At 50.1% G+C, this 21,456-nt stretch overlaps 1 protein-coding gene across 5 annotated transcripts in view; it reads left to right on the top strand.

Annotated features, from left to right (window-relative positions):
- SHROOM3 (shroom family member 3) overlaps positions 1-21,456 on the top strand; it is a 167,943-nt gene that overhangs the window by 98,517 nt on the left and 47,970 nt on the right. Inside the window, exon 1 of one of the 5 annotated variants that reach the window (XM_068941208.1) lies at positions 12,697-12,826. The exons of 2 other annotated variants lie outside the window; for them this stretch is intronic. The gene's annotated coding sequence lies outside the window, so the exon portion shown is untranslated. Of the gene's footprint in view, positions 1-12,696; positions 12,827-13,508; positions 13,597-21,456 lie in introns of those variants that run through there. 2 more of the 5 variants (XM_068941205.1, XM_068941207.1) reach the window with 2 other exon arrangements.

Here is a 21,456-nt window from a genome sequence, read left to right as displayed (position 1 = left end):
CCCCAGACAAGCGCCTGCTACTGAAAATGGTTGGAGGCAGGTACCACGTTAGATGGGGCTGCTCTTGGACCCGTATCTTCCATCACCCTAAAGATATAGAAGTGCCACCGAGTATTGCTGCTGGCCTACGGGCGCACAGTGCCACCCTGGATCAGCCAAGAGGGGCCAGGACTTGTGCGTGGACGTAGGCTTTTACCCGCAGCAGGGTGTTTGTCATCAGGGTGTGCTGCTCTTGTAGAAAGCTGAGACCAGAAGGGATACAGGGAGCCCTGGTTAAATCGTCCCCAGAGCCCACGGCTCAACTGGGCTCTGCCAGGAGCGAAGGCAGAGCTGGAGCCTTTGCGCTATCTCGAATGAGCCTTGGGGGAGGACTCCTCAGCAAATGCAGAGGGATGGGGCATATTTTCTTTTATTCTGTGCTCTGGTGACTCTGCCTTTCTCCGCTGGTTTCCCAGAGCCGTGTCAGTAATTCAGCGTAATGCATTACCCCTCATTGAAGCAGTGAGAATCAACGGAAAGCCGCCTCTCATTAAATGTTAGGCTACTGACTTGCACATGGGAATGCCAGCAAAAACTCTGTCTGTTTCTTAAACCTCTATAAAGCCATTAAAGTAGAAGTGACCACTGACCTAGAAATACGGCAGCTGCATCTCTGGCGATCACGAAAATAGCCTCTTGGTGACCTAGTTTCTTCTAGCAGTGAGCATCACGCTGCACAAGCCTGAATCCTCCCTAGTAAACTAATCAACAAATGCTTCCTGCCGCTGCATTTTTGGAGAGGTTGCAAACGAAGAGGTAAAATGGGAGCAACAATGAAGCTTATAACTGGAAAAATCTGGCTTTAGATAAGCCTCAAAGGCAAGAATTGTTCCGTTGTGAGTGAAGCCTTTCAGAAGCATTGGAGCGGCCACTTCAGATCTGAGTGACCAAGTCCCAGTTTTCAGACGCAGCCCAAATCACGCAGGAGCCCTTAAAACTGTCGACGCCTGAGTCGTTGGATGTTTTGGGAAATGTGACTCTATATCCATAGAGCTCTGCCAACGGTACAGATGTTGCAAGGGAGGGGGTACTGTAGGTGTTCAAGATGCAGAATCGGATGCACAAAACTAATGTAAATTTCAGCCTCCAGGGCAACTTCTCAGGGTTTCCTCGTGCTTACGCTGCAGTTTGCAGACGTGGTGGAGTGTGGGGTAGAGCAGCAGTCGACAGCCTGCCTGCTACGCAAGCCCTACCTGTCTGCGCACGGATGTGTCCAACTTCCGTTCTGCACCTTCGTTAGCCTTGCTAATAGGCTTCCCTTTTGATGCAAAGGCATTCACCTCACCTTATCCCTGTGGTTAACTATGTGATACATTAGATGTGCACTCATGAAGCCGCTGAAGAAGCTATCCAACCTAACCAGCAGATTGAGCTATTATTAAATATAAGCCCCTGGGAACTCTCTCTTGAAAGCCCTTCTTGTTTGAATTATCTTTTTGCTTTCCGTTCTGGTTTATATAGAGCAACAGTGACATCCATTGGCCTATTAAGCTAATCAGAAGTACTGTACACACAATATGTATTTACTCAAGGTGGAGGGCTATCCTGGAGGCCTCCAGCGCTACAGTTTCTCACGTAAATACCAGCTGCTTGCTTTCCGAAACAACACCCTTTCTCTTCATATAGGAGACTTTACATCTTCGTTTCAGATATTGACTCTTCATCCCTTTTAGGATGCTGAAAACGTAGTTTTGAGATGGAGCTTAAAACTACTATTCCAAGAGATACTGAGACATACAGAGGATAAAATACAGTTGTCCTGGAAGCAGAAACGTGGCAGCTTTGGGCTGGTGCCATCGCCTTTCTATGTGTACCTTGCTTGTGAGAGATTATATAACGCTGACTTGTTTGGGTACTTTCCAGCACTGCAGAACCAACAAAGTCACGAAAGAGTTAATGCTTTTCTGTTTCAGCTCATTCATCCGCAATAATATTTGTTAACTTTAGATTGAAAAAAAAAAAAAAAGTAGTTATTTCAACCTCTGCATCCTTCCTTGCAGACCAGAGGATTTAGGAGCAGCACAGAAGAGAGAACTGGAAGACACGGGAATGCCTAACTGACCGACAGCAGGAGGGTTGTTTTCGAAAAACGTGAATGAAAGGCTCAAAGCCTGAACGAGTCGGAGGATTCAGTGACAGAAGAAACAAGCTATTCAGGCAGGAGTGAGATCTGGAGGATTCTGATTTCGTTGCAAAGAACCTGAAAAAAGTTCAATTTATTTTTAACCTTCTAAGTAAATCAGTAGGTGTTTCCTGCGGAGATTTCATTGAATTGAACGAGCAAGTGTTGTAAATTTTTGACCAGCTATAGTTACAATCCCTTTTTGAGGTCAAATAACCCATGACTGAAAGGGAGTCCGTTTGAAAAGTAGGATTGAACTAAGCTTGTGGGCCCATTTTGGTTGCCCCACAGCGCGGTGCAGCTCTTCTGGTTTGTACCTGCGAAGAGGTGCAGCCTCATCCTCATGACTGGGGCAGCTTGAACTTTACCCAGCCAGGTCAGCACAGGGTTTTTCCCTTCCAGCATCACCAGCGACAGAATCAGCATGAAATTAGACTGCTTAATGCAGTCTGGTTTTTAGTCATGTTCATACCGCTTGGTTAGAAAGGAAATTGCACAAGCGTGTGCTTTGGGCCCTTCTTCGGAGCGATCCTAAATGACAGGAGTTAGAGGTGCTCTGCTTAAGGTTTTCCATTCATTTCAGCAGCTTTGGAGCAGGCATCGTGCCTGCAGCGCTTTAGAAGAGGGATCTCCTCTTTATTGAGGAGACAATCGTTTCCTGCGGGAGAGCCCAGGAGACATGTCTAGGTCAACGGACTGGAGAACTTGCTGCCTGTGTACGCTATAGGCGGAAGGGAAACTCGGGCAGGAGCTTTGCCTGCTGACCTCCGAGCTGCAGCATGCCAGAAATGCTTTCTCCCAGCCTGTTTGACATTAGCCCTGAGAGTGTCTTTCCTTTACCTGTATGTCTCCTGCGTTGACATTTTCTGTAGTCTCACAGCTTTACCTTTCTCACGCCCTTGCAGATCTTTCTGCTGGATATTTTAGATGCCATCTTCTTGTATAGCTTACCACAGTCGGTCTGTTCCCTCTGATAGCCTCTCTTCTCTCTGCCTGACTTCGGGAGCTTTGCTGTGGAGACTTTCTGATGCTTTCCTTGCTTTCTCACCTCCCTCTGAGCTTTGCCTCTACGTGGATGCGTTTGTCTGTAGTTAGTGCTAGCACGCTTTTGCTATTCTTTCACAGACTGAAAGGGGAGCGTATAATTTCTTTAATAAGCTCTCTTACTCGTCCTCTGGCTGATTTCTTCCCCTCACGCCCCTGCTTTGCAGATCAGCTACGTACAGAGTTTGCATTTGCAGGAGCTGATCTTCCCGAGCCAAACACTGGAATTTCTCTGGGTGTTGACTTTTTGATGTCTGTCGAGTTCCTTTTCTCATTCCTGCAGTATGTGGTTTCACAGGGAGTGGCTGTCGATTGGCTCAAGTTTCTCTGACTATACTTTGTATACGTTTTCCATGGTTGGGAACCAAGACCGAGCGCCAGATAAAAAATCCTGTTGTTTGCGGATAACAACGGATAACATTGTTGTGCTAACAGACATTTGCATAGGAGATATGAAAACAAGCCCATTCATATCCTTGTGTGACAGTGCTGGGTCGCTACCACTGCTTTGAAATTTGAGGTGGGTTGTTGCTCGATTGCGCAAGGCAACTGGCATTTCCACAGCCTTGCACGGGCTGCAGGTGCGCTGGCTTTATCTGGCCAGGGTGAGCCTGCCAGCAGCTGGGGGATAAAGCCAGCCTTCCTACCGGTGCTGCAAAGCTCCCGCCGTCCCGGGGACGCTGTGGACTGAGCTTGCAGGTGTCTCAGCTGGATTCAAAAAATGGAACGGAAAACTCCCTGTATGTGCTTCAGAGCAGAGCTAGCCCCGTTCTCACCTGTAGGTATAGGGATGATCTGAAACAAAATCCAAATGTTTTCTGATAATGAATAAGTCAAAAGGCAGTCGTCTTTCTAGAGAAAATATTGACGTTTCACTGAAAAACAGAATAAGCCAAAAGTGCAATTGCGTATATGGCGCCATACACAGCAAAGTCTGTACCAACCAGTTTTTATACTTGTGAGACCTGCATTGATGCAGCTTTGCTGCTGAACACAAGCAGGGTTATCTTCTCAGGTGCCTTTATAACCTGAAAGGAATGGAAGTCTGTCTTTCCCAGTGCTGGAGGAGCAACCCGTGCTCATGCTCTCCAATCATATATGGACATTGCGCTATCTGTTCGTTTCTAATTAATTACATCCTGTGCTGATTACTGTTGTCATACAGTGGTTTCCAATACTGCACGCTCAGGTACTTTATTTTGCTTGTGCTGCTACAGCCTGACTTATGTGGATCTCATTACCCTCTTCTACTCTTCCACCATTTATTACACCACCTCCTTGGGAAGTTTAGCACTAATGATAAAATTGTTTTAAGTTAAAGGACTCTGCATGGGCAGAGTCCCTGAATATTTTCTTAATCTCTCTCTGTGAGAGACCCTGCATTTCTTCAAACCCACTTTTTTCTTTTTCTTCATTTTTTTTATTTTCCCTAAGTATGTGGCGGACACAGGAACCTTTGCCAATCAGAGCTGCTCTTTTCTGTCCTGCAGGGGCAAAAACAACCCTTTGCTGTGAGGGCTGGGCAGGATTTCAGCTGTTACAAGTGCTGTGTCCGTTTGGGAGGCTCCTGCCCCTTGGAGATGCTGCTGGGGTGGCTCTCATCATTTCTAGAGGATGCGTTACAGAGCTCCCCCATCTGCTTCAGAGGAAGGGGAAGCCTCTGGCGCTCTCCCAGTGGAGGTTTCAGTCTTACAAAGCTTGCTGGCTAACCTTGAGCATCCTAACGTGTCAGGCTGCGATTCCTGTCCTTGAAACTCTCTTGAGTTTCCCACAACTCCTTCCTCCTCTGACTGCCAGATGTATAAGCCAGCCCTCCCTTGAGGGGGCTTCAACCCCTTGGACCTGCAGCTTTCTCTGCTTCTGTTGTGCAGGACATGGAGGGGTTGTCTTCACTCATGGAGCTTGCGGGAGGAGCTGTCACCACTTGTGCTGTTCAGCAACTGCAACGTGGGCCTGGCAGTCCCGGGGAGAAAGGGCTGTATCACAAATGGGAGCATTGCAGTTAGAGCATAACCTCGGTCTCTATCTCGGCAGAGAGATGGACGGTCTCCAAAAGGACCGTAGATTTTAAACTGCGTCTAAGTGGGTCTGGTTTCTTCAGGTCAAGCTGAACTGCAGACATGTTGAGGCTGCCTTTGTCCTCTGTAGTTTTGCTGCTGCATCTTTTCTCCCTTGGGTTTATCTAACTATATTTCACTTCCGTTTGCCCCCTGTAGTAGATACAGAAAACCAGGAGCTGCTCTGATGTTGAATTTGCACACTGAGTCGGGCTTCAGAGGAGCTGGAGGGCAGAGGCACAGCCGTGGGAACCGTACAGCTGTGCTAATGCTGTGGGCAATGGAGGGGATAAAATTAAGAGTTATCTGGAATCTTTTGGGAAAAAAAAAACTTTGTTGGAAAACAACAATTTGTGGAAATCCAAATTTTTCACGGAAGTTTTGTTGGTTTCAACAAGGGTTTTGTCAGGGAGGTTTTTCTTGCCCGTGCTGGAATTCCTAGTCAGCAAATGAGCTGGATTCAGAGCAGGGAGTGGAGGATCACCTGCAGACTGTGGGTTATTTCACGGGTGGGCTTTTTGCAATGATTCTGCACAAAAATCCCAGTTCGATCCTCTCTATGCTTCTTTCCAAGAGCATAGTCAAAATCAGCAGCAAGGTAAGTTAGGCAATGCAGGAACTTGGATCTGCGAGGTCAAAGACCCTCTAACTGCTGGCTCTTCTGCAGAGGACCGGGTGCTGTTCGTTTGTCCTTTTCCCCAAGGGAAAAAAAAATCAAACCGCCTCAATTTTGTTCTGATTCCAAAAGACGCAAAATGCCAAAACCTTAGAAAGTGCTTTCTGAATATGGATTCTGTTGAGGCTCTGCTGAAGCCTCCCTGTGGCAGTGAGAAGTCACATAAATGAAGTACCTCAGCGCCGCTCCAGGAGAACGGAGAGGGCAGGGGTTTGTTTTTCAAATGTGCCTCAAGAGGTTGTACCATCTCTAAGGCTGAGACTGTCTTCTGCGATATATATCAAGTACTTAGCACAATCCGGTGGAGAGCTTTTACCCATCGCTAAGGTACGAGCGATGATGCTGAAATCAGACCTCAAGATCTGTTTTGAACGACACTGAACTGGCAAAATGGACTAGGTGCGAGGCAGTAAGGAGGCTTTAATTTATTTTAGACAATCATCGCCTACATAGGATTCTGCTAGGAGTTATTTTAAGGCTTTCAGGGGTGTATAATGCTGTGAGCCGAGTCCCACTTCTGTCGTGCCTGGTGTATCCCCGTGGCTGTGGTAGGGATGAGTTCCTGCCGTGGGCTTTGGTGGCCCTGCTGTAGCAGAGCGGACAGAAGGACAACCAGGCATTTTCTCTTGCACTGAGCTGCCAGTGTTTCCCTGCCCTTGCTCACGGGAGCTGCTTGCATGTTTTCAGCAAACAATGCTTTATTACTGTCTTGGTGAAAGGAGGAAGGCAAAATCAAAAAAAAAGAAAAAAGAGAGAGAGAGAGAGAACATCTTGTGAACCTGCTATTCTCAGATCTCCTCTGATAAGGACAGTTCCAAGTGCGTGAGAAGTTTCCTACTCTGAGATTTATTTACTTCTCAAAGAAAAGCCACCTTCATCTCATTATTTTATTTTCAATACAGGTTTTAATTTGGTGAGAAAATATCTTCCCCATAAAGAACCTATTCTGCCTCATTAACTCCTATAAAAAGCATCCTCCCCAAGCTTGAAATGTTAAAAGAAGCATAAATTAAGGCTAAGTTTGTTGTTTGCCGCTTTAATCAACAAACAACCTTAAAAAGCACCCACAAAAGGTTCCGTAAATGAAATTTATTAGTGAGCATGAAAGGAGACCTTCAGCTGCAGCTCCCTCCCCTTCCCAGCCCCATGAATTTGTAGGGGGGCTGTTTTTTTGGAGCGGCTGGTTTTGTTTACAGTGTCTTATTCTCCTAGGCAGGTTGTTGTGGTCCCATGGATCTCTGTCAGACTTTTGTGACGCAGCCGAACTGAAGTGACTGGGGACAGAGTCTGTTAATTAGGTCTTCAAAAGCCTCCTCCTTTTTTCTTCAGTGTACAAATGTCTTTTTTTCTTCTTCTTTTTCTTTTCCCTAAATCTGCTTGTCAGTAGCTCAGGAGGAAAGAGGAGCTTTTTCACAGGGAGAGCAAACTGCCGTTCTGTCTGCCTTCCTTTCACCTCTCCAGGATGCTAGAAGAAAAGCTAGATGCATGTCTGATTTTTTCCCCCCTTTCCTTCTCCTTGGTATATTTAAGAAGCCTTCCTTTATTTCCTCTCTTTGCTATCATTATTATCCTCATTCATACCTTTGGGATATCTCCACTCACACAGAGAGTCTTTAGCCAAGATGGGTGCTCCCGGTGATTGCCGTACAAAGATCCTGGTAGAAGATTATGTCTCTAATCTAGAAAGTTTCGGTACAGAGGACAGAACAGTTGGACAAAGACATTAAGAATTTGCTCTCCTGAGCCCTGTGAAAATACAGTTTCTTTCCAAATTCCCCTTCACATAACAACTAACTTCCTTACCAACCTCTGGCATGCAGATTCCTTTCAAACTTAAATAGGTTTCTCACTGTTTTTATTCTGGGAGAAGAGTCCATGAGAAAACGTAATGATAGATTTTCCCCGTTGCTGCTTTGGACTTCCTCAGTTCTTAATTCTTTTCACAGCTATCTTATTTTGACTCTGAGATATGCAGTGCAAGGAGAGATCCAAGACAAATCACTTTTGTGCACTGGAAAAAATTGCCTTGACCTGTTAGAGAGCAGTTTCTGACATTTATCTGAACACCTCTTCACCTTCCAGGAGTTAATTTGAATTGGAGATGAGCCAAAACAGGGAGTTTCTCTGAACTTCCCCAAGCTTTATGGGCTTGGTTTCAAACGGTCCTGGCTCTAAATGACTTTTGGTTCAGGTTTGCAAAATCCAGAGGCGACTGGGCAAGTTGTGCAAAACCTGAACCTCCCACAGGGTTTTGCTTTCCTCTGATTGATAGCCCTGGCTCCGGCCCCCCCCCCTTTGCTCCCACTCTTCATGGTCTGTGGATAAGTCAGCATCGCAAACAGCTCCTCAAAGGAAATCATCCTTCTTAAATGCAGCCCATGTCTTATTTCAAAAACTAATTTCCTCCCGTCCATCCCACTCCTTCCCTTCCTCCACCGACAAACGTGACACAGGTCTCGCATTTCACACCAGCTGCCTGAGCAAATGCATGAAGTGGTCCAAATTTACTGTAGCCTGGCATCTGCATTGACCAGAAGGCTCCTGACATAAATTGCAGGCACAAGACAGTTTCCTTTTGGGGCGTTTGACGTTGTCCTTTCATCCTTCAGCTACAATCTTTTTTTCCATTGATGTGAACTAACTGTAACCCAGATCTGTGTCCAGCAGCTTCTATTGGGAGAAACAGGAGGACGGGGAGGGAGGGGAGTGTGGCAGAGGGGGACAGCAGGACTCAGGGGCTGTGTGCCATTGCCACGCCGTGCTGCTCTCCCAGCGTCGCTGCCAGGGCACCGCTGCACGGCACTCCCCCACCTCTTCTCCTGTTTATTTAAACAGGAAGGAGGAAGTTTTCTCAGTTACCCAACTCCCTTAGAGCATGCCGTTCCCTGAGCCTGGCACCACCTGGCATCTAGGTGTCAGGAGCCTGGGGCCAGAGACACGGCGGCGACAGGAGCCCTGGGTCCTGTTGGCCCCAGGACTGCTGAACGTCGCTGAGATGCAGGACCTGGGCGCTTCGGGGTGTCAGGGCGAATACAGCTTGTGCTCTTGGCATTCATGTTCTCCGTAACAGCTGGGCTTTCTCATTTGGCCAGATATCCCATATGTTTGTTTATTTCTAATTTGTTACTGAACCTCTGACGAAACTCTTCTAATATTTGTTTCCCTTTGGACTTTTTGCTATTGAATTGGGGGGGGGGGTCGCGTTTCTGAGGTAGTTTGGGTGTTTTGGTGGCCATTAGAAAAAAGCAAAAGAGAAAAACTCTCAGATGAATGTCTTAAGTTCTTTGTTTCCCCACAGCACAGTCATTTCCGTCGTCTCTGGTTAAATACGTGGGAATGGGGACGTATGTGGGTTATTCACGACGTTACATGGAAGTATGTGTTGGAGTGCTTAGGAAGTCTAGGGCAGTTATACCCGCTTACCACCTGCACGCATTGATCCTGCTAATAGGCAGCAGCCTGAGCTCAAGGAAGCACACCGCTTATTCCTCCGTCTCCGTTACGAAGTCATCAGTGACACAAACTGAAAGCGCTAATAGCTTGAAAGCCCCCGTGACCCTCAGAAACGGCCCTAGCGCGTATTTGACAAGTCGTGCAGTTTCTGACGGGTGATCTGCTGACCAGAACGCTAGATTTTATTTCAGAGTGGCCACTGACAGTGAACAATTTGCTGACACGCGAAGTGGGCTGCTCTAAGCCGACCCTCGAGTCATCACGGGCATGGGTCGACACTCCTCTTACCATCCCGAGCTCTGGTTCTCATGGCTCCTGCAACTGCTTCCCAACAATTATTTGCCAGACTGGTGCAAACATAGCCTTAGGGCGTCTTCATCTACTCCCAAAGGCAAACATGGCAAACGCACGTCAAGGTGGTGCGTACACAAATTTTTCTTAGGCTATCACCCCCTGCTCCAGATCCAGCTGGCAGGCTCCAGGGCTGATGACAGCAATGCATACACTAGCTGTTCATGGTGACGTGGGAGTGAAAAAAAAAGATTGCCTGCCTGCTTTCAGTCTGGCTCCCGCCCTTGCTGGGTGGGTAGGGGCAGCGAGGTGTGCGAGATCTTCACTGCGCTCGCTGAACGCGGTTACTCGTATCCGTCTCTGCCGTAGTTCACTCACCTTCTAATTCAACTCGCAACACGTACGAGAAACACATCAGAAAGCCAGCTGGGCACTGGAGAGTGCAGCTGTAGTTTCTTCATGTTTAAGTCAGAGGACATATATTCTCGAAGGCGGTGAGAACACCAGCAGAACTGAGGAAAATTCACTGAACTAATGACTGCAGTTTGTTGAGGGAGATTGTATGACCTCTGCTCTTGTGCTTAAATCGGATTAAACTGCCACCAGCAGCAAACACCATACAAGAAACCAAAGCCCCGCAAAAAATGTTAAAAACAACCCATTGAATCCTCCCCCTGATTCTTACTCTTTGCAGAATACATCCTTTGCTACTAGTGTCCCCAGAGTCATCTGGTAGAGAAATCGTTCTTTGTTATACCCTATTCTTTCATTTGTTTGTGTGGAGGGCCTTGTTTTTTTCAGAATAAGCCAGGCGGGTTGCATGTTGGCCCGCACACGCAGATGCTGGCCTGCAACGCAGCAGCTGTTTAAGCAGAGAGCGTGGCCTGCGAGGCCGCTCCGGACAAACGGTGAAAAATAACTTTTCTGTTGAAGCAAAAGCAGAAGAGAATTGCTTAGAGGCAAAGTGCAGTTTTGCAAGCTGGCTCTCGGCGAGAGGACGGGGTATCGCCCAGCAAGCTGAACACGTGAACCTGTCCTAGCTAAGACGCCACGAGTACCACCAGTCAGCAGGGCACCGGTCCACAGGTGATCCAGGGCGTCAGCACGTTCCCCTGCTGCCTGGCTCCCTCCTGCGAGAGGACCGTCCGTGGATTTTAGAAAGCTATTGCCGCCCAGCCCAAAATAGTAGCAGCGTCATTGAGCCAGGAGAGATGCAAGGTGAGCTGTGGACACTGAGCACCTCCTAGATGTGGCTCTAAGTCAGCGCCAGCTCCCAGCAGCGCTTTATCTCCCCAGTCGGGGTATTTGTCTGGCCCACGCTTGTTTAGTCAAGAAGGGAAGCTGTGGTCATTGCTCCGGGGCAATATAGCTGGAAGTTTTACCGAAGGTTTCCTGTGTCAGGCTTAGCTGCTTGTTACAATCACTTCTGGCTAATGCTCACTTGGACTAGCTGCCTGTCACCTGCCTCAGGGTGGGTACCTGAGCTATCATACATACATAATGCTTAAATAAATACTCCCAGGTTATGGGAAGCCTCGGGTTTCTGCTACAGGTGGGGTTTTTTTTGCTTGTTTTGTTTTTATCACAGCAGGACAAATGTTCGTGAGCTTTTATGATTACATCCCCGAAAAAGACTTTGTTTCATGGCCTGGTGAACTGGGAAACTGTTTACCCCTTCAGTATCTCTGAGAATTGCTGGTCAGCTTGAAGAGTGCATTTGAAGTGTTTAAAATCTCAATAAAACAATTTGGAATCATTTTGCGAAGCAAATCATCGTGCCCCCATCTGGCTTCTGATGGAGCGAGCCTGAACGGGTGACGCGTGCTGTCTGTAGCGCCGTGGAAAACAGAGCGTTCCACGTAGCTTTCCGGCAAGAGAGAGAAATAGCGTCCAGGAGAGGTGATAGCAGAAGTCGTGGTGTTAACAGAATGACTTTAGTAAAGCAAGAGCTCCGCTAGCAGAAAGTATTCATTCCTGCTGCTGGATACAGCGGTGGGTTTTTCCGCTGGGACCCTTGCCCAGAAAGCTGACGGGGAGGGGCAGGTTTCACAGTAATCCCTCCCCACTGCCCTCACCTTTATTGCCAGGCCGTCTGTTCTTGTTTCCCTTAGAGCCCAAGACTCACCTGCCACGGCTACAACAGCTACTTAGGGCCGTCAGAACTATTAACGCGTTTTGATGGCGCGTCCCCTTGGGCGTACGCTTGGGAGGAGCTGTTCTGCTGTTCCTGGCTGGTAACCTGACTTTGATGGTCACGCGAACTGTATAGCATGCCCAAAGGCGTAATAAACTGGGGCCGTATCCAGGCAAGCGATGGCGCGCCAGATTTTCTAGAGGAAAGTATTTTTCACTAGCGCACAAAATATGGGAAACGGCACTGCTGCTGTGAGAGGAACCGGCTCCGGAGGGTGCGTTTCACGATTTAAGACTCACAGCTAAACGCTTATTGCCTTTATGGCCTCACCTGAAGCGTTTCGTCCGTATGCCACATTCTGGTTTGTCGCAGGCTCTTTGGGTTACGTGTCTTGTTAAGCATTAAGCGTCTTGGGCTGGTGACGTGATTTAGGAGATGGAGGAGGAGATGTTAGTGCTGGTGGACCATAATTTAACTTGACCTCGATGCACCCGTGCAAAAGGCCATTAAGCCAGTTTTACCATATTTTGAGAGTGGAATATTTTAGCTCCAGACAGCCAGGAACCATTAAAGGCATATCCGTGCATAATTGTCTCGCTCTGTAAATTAGAGGCTCGTTTGGAAGGCCCTTAGACATCCCTTGGGTAAAAGATCCATTACAGGCCAGCTACGCACACGGTGAAGAAAAGGACAACTTTTCCAGCCTCTCCCTCGCTCACCTGTTTGGGGCCAAGAAAGGTTTTTCTTTGCTTGGGTGAATGCGCCTGGCCTTCCCCCCCGCTGACTTACAGCCCTCCTCCTGCCCAGCATCTCTGGTGCTCCTGGCAGCCTGCGCAGGACTAGGAGCTAAGCGGTGTTAAAGGTCGTGGTGTTGGGAGCAGACGCCGCCGCATTCACGCCCTCGTGCAAAACCGAAGAGCAGCAGCGAGCGCCGAACAGCCTTTCAGAGCAAAACAACGGCCAGCACGGAAAAGGAGCCTTAGCGGAGGAGAAAGGGCCAAAAGGGAGAGGTAGGTGCTAGGCAGCGAAAGGCCGGGAAGGTGGGTGACAAACGGCAGGGTGGAAAAATCAGAAACGGATTTCATTGCACCTGCAAAATCTGGCAGCGCAGGAGGAACGCAAAGGGGAAGTCTTGCAGGCTTCGGCCGTGAAGGCTTCTGCTGCGCTCAGCTTGACCGCTTTTATTCCTAGGCGTAAACCAGCTCCGCTCCGTAAGAGCGCTGTGCTCATGTTATACCACCTAAGAACAGGGCATTGGAAGCAAAAGCTCCTGTTTTCAGGAATCCTGTTTGGCTGGGTGGATTCCCCCCCCCCCCCCCCGAATTGTTCGCCGCAAGTCTGAGGAATGAGAAAGGGTTTAATTTCTCTTGTCTGCTTGCAACGTAGCCCGACAGCCTCAGTTTTAAGCGAGTAATTTGGACTGGACTTCATTTCGCATTGACAGCTCGGGGCAGCCGTAAGAGCGCCTCGGAGGGAGCTCGGGGTCAGCGGTGCGTGCGCCACGCACCCCGCCGGGACCGGTCGGGCGCCCGGGTGGCTGCTGCGGCGGGAGGCAGAGCGTGGCCGCCGGTGGCGCCGGGGGGCCTCGCACCGGACTCCCCCCCCTGCCGCCCCCGCCAGCCGCCGGGGCCCCTTCCCGCGGCCGGAGGCGGCGCCGGGGGCGGGCTGCCGGCGGCGGCACCTGCCGGGGGCGGCGGGACGCGCCGCCGGGCTCCGGCGCCCTCGCCCGGGGCTCTGAGCGCCGCGCTGCCGCCGGGAGCTGCCGGCGCCGCGGGGCGCGGTGAGTGCGGGCTGCCGGCGGCGCCCCGGGGGCACCGGGGGGCGGCGTGCCGGGGCGGCTGGTTGCAGAGGGTGCAGGGGGGCCGCGGGCTGTCGGCGCTGCAGGAGAGGCAGGCAGCCACGAGGCAGGGGGGGCAGGAGGTGCATGAGGGCCAGGCAGCCGCGGGGCAGGGGGTGCAGGGGAGGCAGGAGGTGCATGAGAGCCACGCAGCCGTGGGGCAGGGGGTGCAGGGGAGGCAGGAGGTGCATGAGGGCCAGGCAGCCGCGGGGCAGGGAGTGCAGGGGGGGCAGGAGGTGCATGAGGGCCAGGCAGCCGTGGGGCAGGGGGTGCAGGGGAGGCAGGAGGTGCATGAGAGCCACGCAGCCGTGGGGCAGGGGGTGCAGGGGAGGCAGGAGGTGCATGAGGGCCAGGCAGCTGCGGGGCAGGGGGTGCAGGGGAGGCAGGAGGTGCATGAGGGCCAGGCAGCCGTGGGGCAGGGGGTGCAGGGGAGGCAGGAGGTGCATGAGGGCCAGGCAGCCGCGGGGCAGGGGGTGCAGCGGAGGCAGGAGGTGCATGAGGGCCAGGCAGCCGCGGGGCAGGGGGTGCAGGGGAGGCAGGAGGTGCATGAGGGCCAGGCAGCCGTGGGGCAGGGGGTGCAGGGGAGGCAGGAGGTGCATGAGAGCCAGGCAGCCGCGGGGCAGGGGGTGCAGGGGAGGCAGGAGGTGCAGGAAAGCCAGGCAGCCGCGGGGCAAGGGGTGCGGGGGCCGGGGTGCAGTGTGTCGCGGGTGAGAGCGCGCTGGGCACGGGCTAACAAAGGGCAGCGGCAGCCAGTGAGAGCCCCGCGCGTGGTAAGACCCTGCGGCCGGTGGAGGCTGCAGGGTTTCGGGGCTGATCTGTGCTGGGTGGCTGCGAGGGAGCCGTTCAGGGTCCTTTCAGGCTGCTTTCTCCAGAGGGAAACCCCATGCAAGTTAGCAGCAGCCGCTTGCTTGTTGGTGCGTGCCGCGTGCCCAAGCTGCCCCCTGCTTTCCTTCCTGATGCCGTGTTCACCTGGCAGGCACCTTGCCGTGAGAGACAGGGACGTAAGTTGAGAAACTTTCTGACCAGGTCAAAGTTGCCCCCAGACTCCGAAAAGGGCTAAGAACAGAAACGTCTTTGAGTGTAACGCTAGCAGGCAACCTCCTTCTATGCAAATTTGAGGAATGTGACCCACAGACCTTGTTTCGCCCGTGTAGCTTCACTCCAGCTTTCCTGTCGTGTTACCAATGAAGTTGTCTCTTTGTTCTTTCTTCTCCCCCTTGTTCTCACCTTCTGCTTAAATCCCTTCTTCCTATCTCCATGTTATATCTCTACGATCTCTTCTGCTTCTCCTGCCCGGAAGGTCAAAGGTCCCTTTTTCTCATTCTCTGTCATAATATCTTTTTTAACAGGCATCTCTGTGTGTTCCCCTGCCTACATCCCGCATTAAATTTCCTCTCAGCTTAGTGCTCCCTTCCTGAGCAGTCACAGCAGCAGCAGCCATTCAAGCAAGCGCATTTTGCTTCAAACCTCGACTGTGTGCCCACCCGAACCTGCCTGCCCAGCCCATCACCCACGTGAACCTCTAATCTGTGGGCACCTTCTCACACGCGTGTTCCCAGCGCTGCGCGCTGCTTCTGGGCTCATTACCACCACCTTCACTCCTGTCTGCTGTTACCTTTGCTCTCTCGTTGATCACAAATCTGTCCCTTGGCCACTCCGTCTCCTGTTCTGTCTCCCTCAGCTGCTTTTTTCTCCAGGCTGTTTTCTGCTCTTGGAAGGAAGTCACCAGTCCCAGGAAGCTCACTTCTTTTGCCAAATAAAGTGTTTGGGTGAGTTCCCCCAGCCCGATGTATTTTCTCAGCAGTGGAGGCCTGACTCAAGTCCTGCAGCAGATTTTCACTGATTCCAGCAGGAACAATGTTGAGGAAACATCATTGCCCTAAACCTCCTTTGGCTAAGAAAGGTGAGGTCCAGGCCAGCCTATGCCAGGGAAAGAGAGGTGTGTTCCTGCAGGTCCATAACAGGAGAGTTTAGAGGATTGAGAAACTGTTGGCCCATATTGAATGGCACTTAGTGCCTGTGGGCGTTATGGGAAAGCAGGAATTTCAATGTGATTGAAATACAGATTATTATGCTGTTTATGGGGAAATTCAAGCTGTCAGTTTAATAATTGCAGAGGTTCTTCTTCCAGAGACTAGCTTGCCACAAGTTTAGATATAAAACATTTCTAAGAAGCCATCAACTGAGTATGCGGTAAATTCAGCTCTGGCTTCCTTGGCGTGGCTCTGCTGAGAGGGCTGCTACTGCAGCAGGTGGGAGTCCTGCCTCTGGGAGACAGGACAAGCTGCGATGCTGTGGCAGCCAAAAGCCCCCGCCAAATGTCCCTGTATTCAGCCGGTCACAAACAAACCAACCCTGGATTTCTGATGAGAAGAAAGCGCTGTGATTTAGAGTCCTTCTCCCTTTGCATAGTGGCCCAGCTCTTGGCAGCAGCAGGAGGAAGGCTGGAGTCGCTGCGGTAGGATGCTGTCAGCATCCATGAGCAGACGGACTCGAGAAGGGTGCCGGGTGAACAACGATGGCAAGGAAAACATCCCTCCTGCGTTTGTTTAGTTAGGGAGGACTCTACTTTGGCGGTCAGCCCTCGGGGTCAGCAGTCGCCTTTCGCCTCTTGTGTTTGCAGAGCATCTGGTACCGTGGGGCCTGGTCCGTTCCTGGGGTTCCTCAACGCACTGATGATATAAATAGATGAATAAGCAGGATATGACATGAAGTGGGATATTTTAAAACGCCGCTATTTCCATGCCTTATTTTATTCCCACCAGAACTTCTTCCTTGGCTAACGCTTGTTTATTTGAACCGTGAAGTACAAAGAGTAGGTCCTGGCTGCATCGGGTGTTTGGTAACCATGGCTGAGCGTCTGGCCTTTGGACATCCTGCTGACGATGGTGCTATCTCTGTTTCGGGAACTGAGTTAAGGGTGTGGGAGAAAGGGTGAAGGCTGAACACCTCAGCCTGATTCAAAAAAGCCCGTGCTTGATTTTAAGCCTGGAGGTAGGCTGACTCAGGCCTTGAAACAGGTTTCAGTAGAACTGGTGTGATCAGTCCTTGGTGCTCAGAGTGGGAGGCTGGCTGACTTTAATAGATGTGGGAGTAGAGACAGGCTTATGGTCTGCAGGATTAGACTCTCGGTAGCCTCACTGTGTGTAATATCAGCATATCAGATGCTCTAAGCTCTAGGAAGGAAACCCGTTATCAGCATGGAAATGGAACGAGGCCAATTTCTGCTGGCTACAGACGTGGCCCCAAATCCGTGACAGGCCAGACATCTGAAATAAGTATTAATTGCCTGTTACAAACGCTTATTCATGAATGTCTCCGAGTGGAAGCTTATTTCTGTTCTGGATTCCTGTAACAGTGCAGTTGGGAGTCTTGCGTCTCACCAGACAAAGACTACCTTTATATCGCCAGGCATATAGGCAAGCTGCACAGTGGGATAAAGCGTGCTGCCCTGAATTAACAATACCTAGAGCTCAGCTAAACTTCTGTAAACCAGAGGAGAGACAGTGTCAGTGTTTCCCTAGTTCTTGCAGCGGTTTTAGACAAGGCCTGCCTCTGCTCCGGAAGTGGGGTTTTGCAGACGCCCGCTTCTTCAGCCATCCTCTTTGACAGCATCCACAGAGCTGCAGGATGGGATTGTTGTATACAAAGGACCCCAAGTTGCAAGAGAATATAAATACCTAAAACTTTGCGATACCCAAACGGAGAGAGCAGAGGCGTGAGAAGAGATGCTGTGTGTTTGAAAGCAGTGATTTAGGGGGACAGTTTTCAAGTTTACCTTGAGTGAAAAGCTTGGCTAGCCATGATGTGATGCGTGTTTGCCTGTATTCAGATGAGAGCAACTTCTCTAACCCTTTGTATTCTAGTTGCACCGGTGCTTCAGCTGGTGCCACAGTCCCTTAGGTTTGAAGAAGTATTAAGAATTTCAATCATCAGTTGTTTTTGCTGGTAAGAGAGGGGTTTTTTTGCTGTTGTTGTAGCAGTAACTGCTGCATTGGCAGGCTGTGGCTCGGTTCTGGTGGAAGGTAAATTTATGCCATAGAAAGAGGAATCTGATGAAAATAAAACCAGCCCACTTCACCCTGATTAGATTTCATCATGTTATGACTTCAAAATGCCTTCAGCATCCTGGCAACAAGGGGAAAGATTTGAGAAATGTCTGAAAGATAAAGGGACACAATTTCTACGGATTATCAGTGTGTCTGTTCAAAAAAAACCAAAAAACCTCATCTTTACTGTTCCTTGAGCACCTTAAAGAGAGCGTCGAAGAAAAGTATTCAACCAGACAATAAAAATAGCCAGGCCAAGTGCTCTCCAGCAGTGACCTGATCCCGTCTGGTGTGTTACGGAGGGCGCAGATTCCTTTGCAGTTACAAACAGGCTCCAGGCTAGAGGCAGACTCATTTCAGACTAATTTAAGTAAAGTACACAATGATACCAATGGCCAATGCACAATACACTTTAAGGGGGACGGGGCCCCAAGTGCAACATGGCTGTGTCCTAGGAGTGCTATAACAGCTTAAGTTTCCACGGATAGATGGGAACAAGTCTGCGTTGTAGGTCATTGCTCTAAAAGCAACGCTACAGCCCTGATGGAAAGATCAAGCCTGGAGCGTGTTTGTCCTAGTGTTGTTATCTAGGCAGGGAGAACAAAACCGCATGGTTACACAGCTCACAAATTTTTCATGAGCGGATTTCCCAACGTTTTGTACTCCGGCCTGTTAATATATTTTAACATATATGGGGCATATATTCGTCCTGGCTGTTTCAGACAGATTATTAGATCCCAAATGCAAAGGATGAAGAGTATGGTGGCAAGCATTAAAGAGCAAGAAGAAAATGCATGGGTGAAACAAGGCCTGGCAGTGAGCATATGAAGGAGAACAAAACGTCGCCTCTGCCTCTTAGGGTGCTCAAGTGAGGGGCAAATATAAATCCAAATAGCTTCACTGAGCTACATCAGTTGAAAGATCTGGCCCAGACATTGTATTTCACCCAGCTTGAGCTCCTTTTTGTGGTCAGGATATCTAGGAAAGCTGGCTCTGGCACAGGCATCTTCAGGCAAGTCATCTGGGTTAAGTTGAGCTGGGCTGGTTCCCTTCTCTGGTCGCAGTGTGGCTGCACACGTGGTAGTGTTAGCGCACCCGAGGAGGAGGCATATACCACCACCCAGGGGCAGGAGTCATCTGTGGAGAGAAGGAGAAACTGCAATATTTAAAGTGGCTCTTGTGGCCAAGGAATTTGCCTCATGAAACTGTGGTCTAATTTGTCTTCCTGCGTAGACATCTTTGGTCCAGGGACGCTCTTACCCCAGTGCTAGTTTGAGTGCTGAATACGCTGGGACCCAGATCTCCGTATAGTGCTGTTGTGTGTCATGGAAGAGAGCAGTTAAGCCAGCAAAGTGTCTCCGGACCACAGAGTTGAGGGTGTTGAGAGGCAGACTGAAAAGAAAAGATTTTATGGGGCCCACTAGCTTTGCTGTGAAGGATGGCAGACTTTCAGGCTGGAACCGGTGGGCTATCACTGTACGAAGTACAAAAGGAGCTTAGTTTCTAAGTGGCTAATGAGTTTACTACCTTGTTTCTGTCAAGGGTTTTGCCGGGGTAGTGCTGATTAATGTGTCGTGCCCTTTCCCCAAGCCTATCCTGTAGCTCTTCCAACTCACCGGGCTCTGTGTGACACCGTTTATTAGGCTACTTGTCCCTGAGTTGTGAGGAACAAATATTGACACTGATGGCTGCCTAATAGGATTTGTTTTTGCCGTTTGTCCTGTGAGTTGGGCACTTCTGACTCAAATGAAAATCTGTGTTTGGGACTAGCTTCACCAAGACTTAATTCTGGAGTTTGCTTGTTTATTGTTGTTGTTGTTTTTTTTTAAACGAGAGTTAGACTCATTAGTCACAGCTGGACTGTGACTGCAGATCACTGGATGTCCATAGCAGCAGGGATATGGCTTCCTTTGAGAGGGTGCTGATGTTCGCCTTGTGGAATAGTAACTTTGATGGGAGTTGTCTTTTGTTAACTAGCTCCTAACGGGCCTCCTCCTCCTCCTGTTTGACCGTGGGAGGGTGCATCAGACGGAGGTCTGTCGCCTAAAGGCCTCAAGTCGATCTGCTGATTGGTCCTGGACTGCGTGATCGACCTCCCCAGCGCGTCCTTAGTGTGACTGGGAGATGCTTTAAGGAAAAGTCATCCAGCGTTTCAAACAGAATGGCTATGGGCGGGTTTTTGAAATGTGTCTTAAGCGACTTATGAGCCAAGTCCCATTAAAAGCCAATAACCAGCTGTGCTTGATGTACAAGGATGGGGATGTTGCCACGGTCTAAAGAGGCTCTTGTACTCTTAAAAAGGTTTCCCAGCGCTGCCACTATTATGCATGCTGAAGAACTGTTTCCTTTCCCGTCCCTGGAAGTCACTGGCAAAAATAATAATAATTTCAGCATACACAGAACTGATTTCAGTCACCTTTTGAATTTTACTCGCAAAACACCAGGTGGCTGAAGGTTTCTACCATGTCCTGAATTTTTTTCTCTCCACTGTGAAAGCCTCATGCTGGTCTGCAGTGTAATTCCTCCTAGCCGTTCCTTGAGGTAATTTGCCCTGTTGTTTCTCAAGGGCAACATCGCTGGGGAAGACCGTGATCTGTGCCCCACTTCGGTGATTCATCCATGTTCGGTCCTTGAGCTTACCTGCAGCTTCCAGGAATGCTAATTCAACGCTACAGCGCAGGCTGCGGAGCATGCAAAGTCCCTGCTTCAAACCTTGCTTTGGGCCCAAGGAATGACCTGGCTCTGGAGTCAAGATCATCGAAACCGAAACACGAGAGGGAAGATGATGAGGAAGAGTTTTCCAGTTTGCAGTGCACGCAGAAGAGCTCTCGCACACAGCATTGTGTACAGTGAAGATACTTGAAGTATCGTGCCGGCAGGAGGAATTTAGAGGTCTATTAATGCTGCATAACAACAGAGCTAGTCTTAAATGACCTGAAATATCAACATTTCGCAGTCCTGTGATTAAAAGAAAAATGCTTGTGACATTTTCACTCTTAGCATGCAATTGAGTTGTTCATGTATCAGTCATGGTATTACTAATCCTGTTTCTATATGTAGACTGTTTAAGACTTCATAACTTAGAGATAGCCAAGTTAACCCTTCAGTCAACTGGGCTACGCGAAGAAGGGCAGTATCCCGGAGCGCCCGTCCCTTCGTGGGGCTGAGAGCTGGCTGCTGGCAACGGTGAAAGTGTTTCTGGCTGCTGTGTTGGTTCCTCGTCCATCTCCATTTGGTGCTTGCTCATCAGGAGACTTGAGCCCACTTGTCTTTTCCGCAGCTACAACGCTTCCCCAGCCTGCTGAAACAGGAATAATTACTTTATTGTCGCTTACAGTCCTCCCTATTCTTCACCTCCCTCCTGCTTCCTCTTTTAAAATTAGCTCCTTTGTGCGAGTCCCCTGAGCGCGCCCCCGGCCGCTGACAGCAGCGGCGCGAGCCGGGGCGGCCGGCTGCCTTCCCGCGTCGCCAGCCCGGCCCCCGCCGCCACACACCCGAGCGGGGTACGGGGAGGTGGCCGGTCCGTTTCTTTGTTTGAGGAGCTGCAGGTGCCGGGGGCCTGCTTCGCTGTTGGGGGGCGAGTGGCGTCGGGAAGGCCTTTTGCTCCTCTGCGGCAGGTTGCGGGGGCGCATGCCGGCAGGGATGCGCTGAGGCATAGCACCAGGTGGGAGAGGTCGCGGGCTCCTCTCTCATCCGAGGTATCCGATCACGGCTGCAGACCTCAGCCCTTTCCGGACTGTTGTCAGATAGCTCT

The sequence above is a fragment of the Struthio camelus genome, chromosome 4 (assembly GCF_040807025.1).
Source record: "Struthio camelus isolate bStrCam1 chromosome 4, bStrCam1.hap1, whole genome shotgun sequence".
Lineage (NCBI taxonomy): Eukaryota > Metazoa > Chordata > Aves > Struthioniformes > Struthionidae > Struthio > Struthio camelus.
This window is presented reverse-complemented; position numbering and strand designations above follow the sequence as displayed.